The sequence below is a fragment of the Mus pahari genome, chromosome 1 (genome assembly GCF_900095145.1).
Source record: "Mus pahari chromosome 1, PAHARI_EIJ_v1.1, whole genome shotgun sequence".
NCBI classification, from domain to species: domain Eukaryota; kingdom Metazoa; phylum Chordata; class Mammalia; order Rodentia; family Muridae; genus Mus; species Mus pahari.
This window is the reverse complement of record NC_034590.1, coordinates 26,757,618-26,767,843: the sequence shown is the minus strand read 5'-3', so window position 1 is coordinate 26,767,843 and position 10,226 is coordinate 26,757,618. Positions and strand designations below refer to the sequence as shown.

At 37.4% G+C, this 10,226-nt stretch overlaps 1 non-coding gene across 1 annotated transcript; it reads left to right on the top strand.

Moving 5' to 3' along the window:
- The first annotated feature begins 339 nt into the window (after nt 1–339).
- On the top strand, nt 340–533 carry LOC115062979. Its single transcript, XR_003842872.1, has one exon. It is a non-coding gene; the product is annotated as a U2 spliceosomal RNA (small nuclear RNA).
- The last annotated feature ends 9,693 nt before the right edge of the window (nt 534–10,226 follow it).

Below are 10,226 nucleotides of genomic sequence, written 5' to 3'. Positions count from 1 at the left end.
TGTGTAATATGTTAATGAACTCACTGTATAGCTAACTAAAAAAGGTTATGAATTTAACCAATCACTTAAGCGTTTACTGTCAACTGTAGAAAAAGATATTTTATCTTAGCCAGTTATTGTTTCACTTGGCCCAAAGTTGTACTCATAGGGAGGCCTTCCACATTCTGTCCCTTATGCTATGGCAGAAGAACATTTAATCATTCACATATTGAAGTAGTCCACTTGGCAATGTCCTCTTACTGTTGTCAATAAATATTTCCATTAATCTTCAAGTATTAATTCAAGTATTAGTGGAAGAATTGATATTTGTTCAGTAGCAGTACATAGAATGGGGTCTGAATTGCTTCTCGGCCTTTTGGCTAAGATCAAGTGTAGAATGGGGTCTGAAATGCCTCATAGCTGCATTACAGATGAGCCTTCTTCATTAGTGACCTGTAAAGGGGATAAATGTGGTTGTAAGAAAGCATATTTATGTTCATGTTTGTCAAAATAATGGTTGGAATACTTATAATTCCAACAGAAGCTGATCTCCAGTTTGGATTTTATGTTTTTCAATGGTATGTTCCCCACTATTTAACTAACAGTTGCATTATACACAGACCAATTCCACTTGTTTGAATATAAAGTCAGTATGTACCCAAATATCACTGTGAATAGCATATCATTGGAAAAAATGGCTCTAGCATTCTTATTTAATACTAAGTACTTTCCTTGTCCTTCTGGTCTGAGCTGGTGCCCTGAGCAGACCTTGGGCATTAGCTACATACCCAATCCCACAACACCCAGGGGAAGCTCCACTTCCAGGTGCTCTAACATGCCTAGGATCATAAGTGAGGAGGACACAACATCTGCCTCAACACTGGAAGTAACTGGGACCAGCAGGATGCAGGGATGCAGGAACCCCCATAAAGGCAGTGGCACAGGTTCCTTCCAGTCTGAACCAGTGCCCTGAGCAGACCTTGAGTGCTAAATAGGCACTCAACACAACACACAGAAGAAGCTCAGCTCTCAGGTGCTCTAACATACCCAGCTCCATACCTAGCTCCACACCTAGTCCCACAACACCTAGAAGAAGCTCGACTCTCAGATGTTCTAACATGCCCAGGATCATAGGATCTTATGAGCTTGGTCACACTAGGATTTCAGAATCCCAGAGGCATCTTGACTCCCAGGAGATCTGAAACAGCCAGGATTTCAGGATCACACAATCACAGAATCATAAGATCAGAGAGGCAGCTGGACTCTGAGGGGTTCTGACACAACCAGGATCACAGGAGCAACAGGCTCCAGTCAGAGACAGCAAGGGTAGTAGCACTAGAGATAACCAGATGGTGAGAGTCAAGCATTAGAACATAAGCAACAGAAACCAATGCTGTTTGGCATCATCAGAACCCATCTCCCACCATAGCAAGTCCTGGATACCCCATCATACCGAAAAAGCAAGATTCATATTTAAAATCACTTCTCATGATGATGATAGAAGACTTTAAGAAAGACATAAATAACACCCTTAAAGACATACAAAAGAACACAGGTAAACAGGTAGAAGCTCTTAAAGAGGGAAAACAAGTTGAACAAAACCATCCATGATCTAAAATTAGAAATAGAAACAATAAAGAAATCACAAAGGGAGATAACCCTGGAGACAGAAAACCTAGGAAAGAGATCAGGAGTCATAGATGCAAGCATCACCAACAGAACACAAGACATAGAAGAGAGAATCTCAGGGGCAGAAGATAGCATAGAAACACTGACATAGCAATCAAATAAATTGTAACACTCTCATACAAGCAGGGGGAGGAGGGATGGGGGTTCCCGGGGGGGGGGCAGGGAAGACTGGGAAAGGGGATATTTGAATATTTGAAATAACAATAAAGAAAATATCCAATAAAAATGTATAAAAAATAATTTATGGGAGAAAGTTCAGCCCATGATCAACAGTGCCCCTCTTGGCAGTTGACCTGAGTTTACTGACTGAGCAAGCCAGTAAACAGCATTGTACCATGGCCAGTGCTTCAGTTCCTGCCTCCAAGTTTCTGTGTTGAGCTCTTCCCCGGCTTCCCTCAATGATAGGTCTTAGCCTATAAGTCAAATAAACCCTTTGTCTTCAAAAACAAAAACAAAAACAAAAACAAAAAACAAACAAACAAAAACTTTCCTTTATTCCATATGGTTCTTTTAAAAAGTATGGGAAGACCTTTGAGACTATTCAGAGCTCTGTGGGGATAAATGTCCAGACTACTCACGTAAGTACAGAGGATTTTATTGCCTGATGACATTCAGTGAAAATACATGTCATTGCTTGTGACATGCATTTCAGACTAAAGCTCAGCCTAGAGCTCTTACTTCAGCAGACCTTGACCCCCATGAGAGTGACTTCATTTCACACAACCTAACTGCATTGCCTCTGTCACAGATTGAGGTTCCCCTGACACAGGAGCTGCCTTGCTCAAGGCAAGGCTGTCAATACAGGTTTTTGGCTGAGTGAGTGGAAGAAGTCTCAACAGGCAGGCTGTTTTAATCATGTAATAAGATACATGTTTTGTGAGCAGACTCTGCTCATGGTCTGATGCTACATATATTTCTATCAGGTTTCTAGATTTCACAGTTTAGGCTTTGAAATTGCATTGCTATTTGGTACTGTGACCAAAAATAGCTTGACTAATGATGATATAAAGAATGGAATGAAGTCTTCATTAAGTGAAGAATAGAAATGTGAGGTAGAAATGTGAGTATTGCCCAAAACTCAGGACCCATTGTGACCAAGTTTTAGGACAGTGAAGATATATAAATTGAAACCTCCAATTATAAAGTTAACTCAGCACCTTGAATTATGTTTCATTTATCAGCCTATACACATATTAATTGGTTTTCATACTTGCCAGAAAACAGGAAGTAGAGAAATCACAAGTTAAGATGCTACTTAGGAGAAGGGAAAAAATACAATCCACAACTTGAGAAATAGTAAAAACATATAGTGGCAAAGTAAAATATTTCAGCACACACAATTTGTGTAGATACATTAATTTTAATACAATACTAGAAGGACTTTATTATCTCATAAATTAAGGATAAGTGTCGTATTTTCCAATATAATGCCAAAGAACATAAATGTAGACGTCCTCATTAAAATACTATCAATTATAATTCAATAGTGTATCAATATGATTATACACCATGTGCTATGGTATTTACACCTGAAATATAAAACAGTAATATAGCATTTTGAATACAGTTAATATTATATTACATAATCAATAGATGCAGAAACTGGCAAACTTTGGAATTCATTTATAGTAAAAATCATAAAGAAAAGACAAGCAATAATTTCAATTTAGACTTCAAGACATATCGTATCCCACATGCCTTGGAAGTTCACTAGTCGTAAACACCAAGTTTTCAAGTCTGGTCATATCACTTTGAAATGTCAGGCATTGCATTTGAATCCATGGCCTTCAATTTTTTGTTCATAAGTTAATTAGTGGAAGTTTGGGTTACATGTTTTAATATTCTGTTCCATATTTTATCATCTCAAAATTAAAGAAAAATATGAAGACTTTAATTTATACATTATTTTAGATTTATGTCATTATTACATGCAAACTCATGAGGCTAGACTTGTCAGGAAAGAGGGCTCCGTTGGTCTACAGAGACTAGTAATTTTGTAAAACTTCAGCTTATTTTCATAAACTTAATATTTTAGTGTGGGATATATATATATATGATACATTATCAGAAACCTAGGGAGAAAAACTGACTTGGGCTATAATCACCTCTTATTCCAATAAGTCATGTCATTTGGAAGGATGAAAAATAGAATAATTAAAGGAACATGACAGCCACTGACTCATTTGCTCTCTGATTATCTGTTAAGGTCTGTTACACCTGGGCGTAAGACCAGAATTAGAAATAATATGTTTTTCTAGTTGTTGAACTCATTAATAAACCTAAAACTAAATGTTGAGTTTAAATTTCTTTACAATTTAATTTCACATAAAGTTTAGCACTGGAGCCAAATTTAACACAGAACTAAAGATATAATATTGCACAAGCATGTTCAATAATTTCTCAAAATATTTAATATCCATGTCCCTGAAAACCTGAAAAACCCATGCTGTAAACTGTCCTCTACAACAGAGAAATGTGAAATCCAGTTTGTAATTGACTCTGGTATATTTGCAAATACAATGCATTATTGCATCAAGATGAATGTCTGTCAGATTTTACATGTGTTTGTATTTTGAGTACTAGTGATATACATTTCTAGCCTGTGAGAAAGGTTGACTCCAAGGAGCTGAAATATGGCTCTGCATAGCAGTGGCACTAGGTTTGGTTCTCAGTACTAAAATAGTGGATGACGTGGTAAGAGTGGCTCTAAGGTTTGTGGGATGGATATGTAGAATGTCACAACAACAGGAATAGAAGGACAGGACATTAGATGAAATGTCCAACAGTGGGGAGAGGGAACTCATTAAGTCCATCTTCAGTAGAAAGACAGGGCATCAAGTGGGGGGAGGGATGGGGTTTCCATCCTACAGTCAAAAACTGACCCAGAATTGTTCCTGTCTAAAAGAACTGCAGGGACAAAAAATGAAGAATAGACTGAGGGAAAAGTGGTCCAGTGAGCAGACCAACTTGGGATCTATCTCAAGGGGAGGCTTCAAGGCCTGACACTATTACTGATGCTATGGTATTCTTACAGATAGGCACCCAAAATGGCTGTCCTTTGATGGGCCCAACAAACAGCTGATTGAAACAGATGCAGATACTTACACCCAACCATTGGATTGAAGTTGGGGACCCCTGTGGTTGAATTAAGGAAAGACTGGAAGAAGCTGAGGAAAAATCAGCTTCTTCCCATAGGAAGATCAGCAGTCTCAAATAACCCAGACCTTTGAAATCTCTCAGTTACTGAGCCACAAACTAAGCCACATATTCCACCTGGTTTGAGGTTCCAACACATATATAGCAGAGGACTGCCTGGTCTGGCCTAAGTGGGAGAAGATCTGCCAAACCCTTGAGAAACTTGAAGCCCCCAGGAATGGAGAGGTCTTGTAGGGGAGTACATTTTCTTGTAGATAGGGGGGGGAGGAATGGAATAAGAAACTGAGGAAGGGCAGAAGAGCAGGGGGTAATGACTGGACTGTAAGAAAAAAATCAAAGTAATTAAAAAATAAAATAAAATAAAATAAACCTAACTAACTAACTAACTAAAAAAAGAATCTTCCATTTATGGGGAGGGCTAGAAATTTGGAATACTAGACTATACTTAAAATATCCTGTATCCTTGCCTTTTTATAGTAAAGTTATTCTTTGTTCCTCAATAATTCTTATTTATGGCAAATAGCAAAAAGCTGAAGAAATTGTTAAAAATAATTCCTCTCAATTTAAGCAAAGAAATCCCTCCCAGAGCCTAATGTTTCTTTGTACTTCTGGAGATTGCTCTCGGGGTGTTCACATGCTAAGCAAATGTTCTACTGTGGACATCCATCCACCTCAGAAGAGTATTTATTTAAAGCTGCCTTGTCTCTAATGCTTAGGCAAAAATGAGATAAGGAAAACAAGTGTTTGAGTGCTGTCTTCATATCTTCCTGCATGCTAGTTAAAGAGGAAGTGCATAGTGTTATATTCCTACAAGAAACATCGGTTTCCTTTATGCTTCTCTTTCTTAATTAAAAAAAAAAAAAAAAACCACAGTCAAGCACTTTGTCAGCAATGGATCATGGGGATTCTATTCTATAAGGTATATGGCATGATGGTAATGACGATGGAGATGATTTTCTCCTACAACAGTGCTACAACATTAAGATTTTAATCCATTGTCTTTTCATACAAAGGCACTTGAACTTAATAGTATGAATCATTTAACTGGAAAAATAAGGTCCAATGCAATAACACGCTGCAGCAAGCCAGCTACTTCATTAGTAGTATAGTGACTTTTCCTCCATCAATACATATTTATTTCAAAATAAGTATCTTCTAGTCCATTGCCTGGTCATATAACCAAAATTGTTTTCCTCAATGCAAATTACCACTCTCAGGCTTTCCTGTTTTAAAATGTTAAATGTTAGAAAACGCAGTATTCATTTTACTTAGGTTTATAAATTCCATTTCCTTTAATGAGATAATTTTCAGATGATGATGAATGTTGACAACACATGCTTTGCAGAAATTTTCAGTTTCCTTCCATTCAGGAAATCTAACTCAAGAATGTCCTTCCATGGTATGAAGCTGTATAATGAAACAAATATTATTATTCTCAATGCAACTATCTATTTTCTATTTGTTAAATATTATTTTTTATCCTTAGCATCCTCAGGAGCCCTAATATGTAGCTGAAGTTATGTTGCTCCCTTTATAGAAGCACTAAAGTCTCAGAGTTTGTGGTGCTGGCCATGACACAAAGTATGCCAAAGTTTCTGAGTGGGAAATGGAGCAGGCAGTAGATGTCCTTGTCACTGTGGAGTGCAATGTAGAAAGTGGCAGCTGCTGTGTGCAAAGCAATTTTGAAAATCACTTATAAAAGAGCTTATCTGTGTAGCAAAGAGCGCCTGTCCTGGGGTACTCAACAACACTTCATCACATTTTCAAATGAAATGTGAGTGCTAAGGGAATTGTGGGATATTCATATGCATGTGTTGTTGGAACTGAAATTTTTGAAACTTTTTTCAACTGTGTTTTTCAAGGTGCAATGAGCATACAAATGCATGGGATTTTATTTTAGGAGTCTCAACTAACTCTTACAAAGAACTGCACTTTGAGGAATTTAGAGAAGTAAAAAATCATCTGAATGGTCATCAAGAAGTCCTGTGACAGAGGAAATGAAATGTTCACACATTAAAATGCATCAGTCCAGATGGGAAGAGGTCTTTTGCCCAAGAGACATGTTTACTGAAATCAATAAATGGTCCAAGGAAGTCACTCATATTTATGTATGAAATGCTGTAAGGAACATTGAATTTTAGTAGATATGAAAAATAGATCTTGAACTTATAGACAGTTGTGAGCTTCCATGTGGGTGCTGGGATTTGAACCCAGTTTCTCTGGAAGAGTTGTTCATGACCTCAACTTTTGAACCTTCTCTCCAGCCCTAACTGACAGATAGAGACAGGAGTCCTCGTGTATAAAGGGAGGAGGGAAAGATGATAGAATGGTTAGAGTCAGGCTTTGGTGTTTGAAGGACAATTTCTGAAAACTAGGATGAGACTATCTTATCCTTCTCTAAGTCCTATCAACAACCTGCTATTCACCAGATAGTTCTCTTCCTATTTCATGTGGAATTGTGTGTGTATGAACACGTGTGTGTTTGCTTGTGTATGTGTCATGTATTTAGTGACATTTCAGCTAGCTTTGCTTCATGTTTGTTTTAAATATTTACTGGGTTGTTTTGGGGAGAAGCTGAGTTCCTTTATAATGAGATGGCACACAGAAGAAGTTGATTTTCCAGTGCTGTGAACTGAACCTAGACCAGACTATACTAAGGCAACCCATCATCCTCTGAACTTCGTATCAAGGACCTTAAAATTTGGGGAATGCTGCTCTATACACTTCATAAGAATGAACATTAACACTGCATTTAAAAGTCTCATTTAAACACTATAGAGTAAAATCAGACATGTAGATTTTATGTTCCCAAAGCAATGTTTGTTTTATTATGAAACATGGCAGAACTAGACTAGGAGAGCTCAGTTCACTTGCATAAGGGTAAAGTCCATTACTTAATGATTTCTACAGAAAGCTGACAAAATACTAAACTAACCACTGGGCAAATGGCTTCTATGTCACATGCTCCAAGTTTAGCTTTTTTTCTATTATCAGTCAAAGACAATGCATCAGAGAGGTGGGAAGCAAGTAGGGAAATCAATCTACTTCTCTGTGCCACTAGAATCCCTTTGCTCTTTTCTCTGTGGATTCAAAAACCAAAGCAATATAATATTCATGGTCCTGCAGTCAGTCAACCCTGAAATCCAAATCAAGGCCAGCTCAGCTATCCTGTGTGACACCAGAATTTAGCCACAGTTGTCATCAAAACCAGTGGTGAGGGACACTTCCCTCAAAATATATGGTTCTGTTTTGATGGTACAGGATGATCTAGGGCAGAAGGCAGAACTGGGAAAGGTTGTGACAGCAACAGTAGGTTTACTGTGTTCTGATGGAATTTCACTCACAGAACGAACAAGCAAGTCGGATTTGGGGAGAAGGCCAGTTTGCTTGGCCATGTCACAGAGAGCTCTCTGTTTCTAGGGACCTGTGCCCTCACTATAATCCTCTAATGCTTCTGTCGTCTTTCTGAAATTGCTCACAGAGTATGTTAGCTTACACACATCCGTGGTTTTGCTAAGCTTCTTCGTGAAAGAGAACATGTGTATTACTCATGTCCTTTATTCCTAAGACGATGCTGCATGCAGTTAACTCCAGAAAACTTCATCATCTCCCCTGTTTTTGTTTGTTTTGGTACATCACTGCACACAGTCATAGATGGATGAAAATGGACACCATCTCCAAGTCGGTTTCATTGTTGCAAGTATTGTTTTTATACTCTTTCTTTCCTATAACGTGGAAAAGAAAATCCCCTGCTCACCCCAATACCCCAAGTGCCTTGAGAACAACAAAGGGCAGATAAGGATCGAATCTGTGTCAGTTTCACATTCATAACATTATTGTTTGAGAATTTTCACGTGCATAATAGTTTGAACAATTTCACACATTTTCTTACCTTCAATCTTATCCTTATTCTCCTCTATCTTTCTTTCTTACATTTATCTTATTATCTTTTACTCCTCTCAACTTCGTGGATCATTTTTAAATGCACTGACTCCAGTTCATGCAGCTCTGGAGAAAATGGAACCTTCCTGTTCCAGGAGACATCAGTTTCCAGTTAACTCCTCAGATTGGGACAAGATATCTGAGTTCTATCCCAACATTTTTGGGGTTTTGGCTACCTTGATCTTGAATAGATCTTGTGTATCAGACCCAGCTGCCTGAGTTCATGTGTACAAAGGCCTTGTCATGTCCAGAAAGAAACGTTTCACTATCTATTAGATAACATAACTATCTATTAGAGTCCCAGTCTTCTCCCAAGTGTCCATTCAGTGTTCTTACTGCCCCAGCACCTGTGCTAACTTTCAAAGTTTGGAGAAAATGAATCAATTCCTACTTCTAAGTCCCTTACCAAAAGTACTATGTAATTAAGCCCTTATTAAGGAGACTTGCCTACAATGCATACTTGTGAACAGGAAGGGTGAATTAGATACCTCTTCCACCTGGTTCTGAAGAGAAGTAACAGGCATTTGGATAGACTTTCTATGAACACTGCTGAATGACTATTTGTGATGTTAGCAGAGTAACAGTCAGCTTTCAGTGTTCCTGGGCCTTGAACCAGGACTACCATGTAGGCTGTAATTTTCTCAGGATGCTTTTGAAACTCAGCTTAAGTGATAGTATGATAAGTCAGTACAGAGATTTTCTGCTACTTCTGTTCCAGATTTCTAGACGTCCCCTTGGAACAGTCTACAGCAGCAAAGCAGAACATTTCTCAGTTTTTACTGTGGAGTTAGTTTCATGATAATGTTCTGCTTTGACATCTGCTCTGTTTCCCCTCAGCGTTTTGTGTTTTAACTTAAATCTATTTATTTGGTTTAATATATCTTAGTTGAGGCTTTTTTCTTTTCTATATGAAATACATTGGTAATCAAGTCATTTCCACAGGATCATTGTTTAAGGAACAAGATTTAGAAATGACTGTGAGGCTCAGAAAAGTACATATAGATAACTTTAGGTCTTATTATTTTATTGTCTTCAGTGTCTTGGTTTCCTCATTACAGTGTCTTGTTGCTTCATATCATATTTAAAATTTCATTCTTGTTTTCACATATCAGTCTTTACCCACATTCTTCTGCTGGTTTCTTTTAATTCCTTTTGTATTTTATTCCTTATTTAATGTGAAATGCAAAACAGAAAATAGAAAACATAAAGATGTAAAGATGAACAGATAGGAAGGGCAAATACTCTACTGTTCTTGTTAATTTTATATTATTGAATTACCAAAGTAGTAGAAAAAAGGAGTGCTTACAACCATAAAACAATACTATTAGCAACATTTTCTTTTTATTTGAGGTATGGAAACTGAAATTAAGTGTACTTAAGTTTTATAATCCTTTGTATTAGAATAAACTAACAATTTTAATTAAATAATTGAAAAGTGAATGAAGACATTCTCCTCAGTT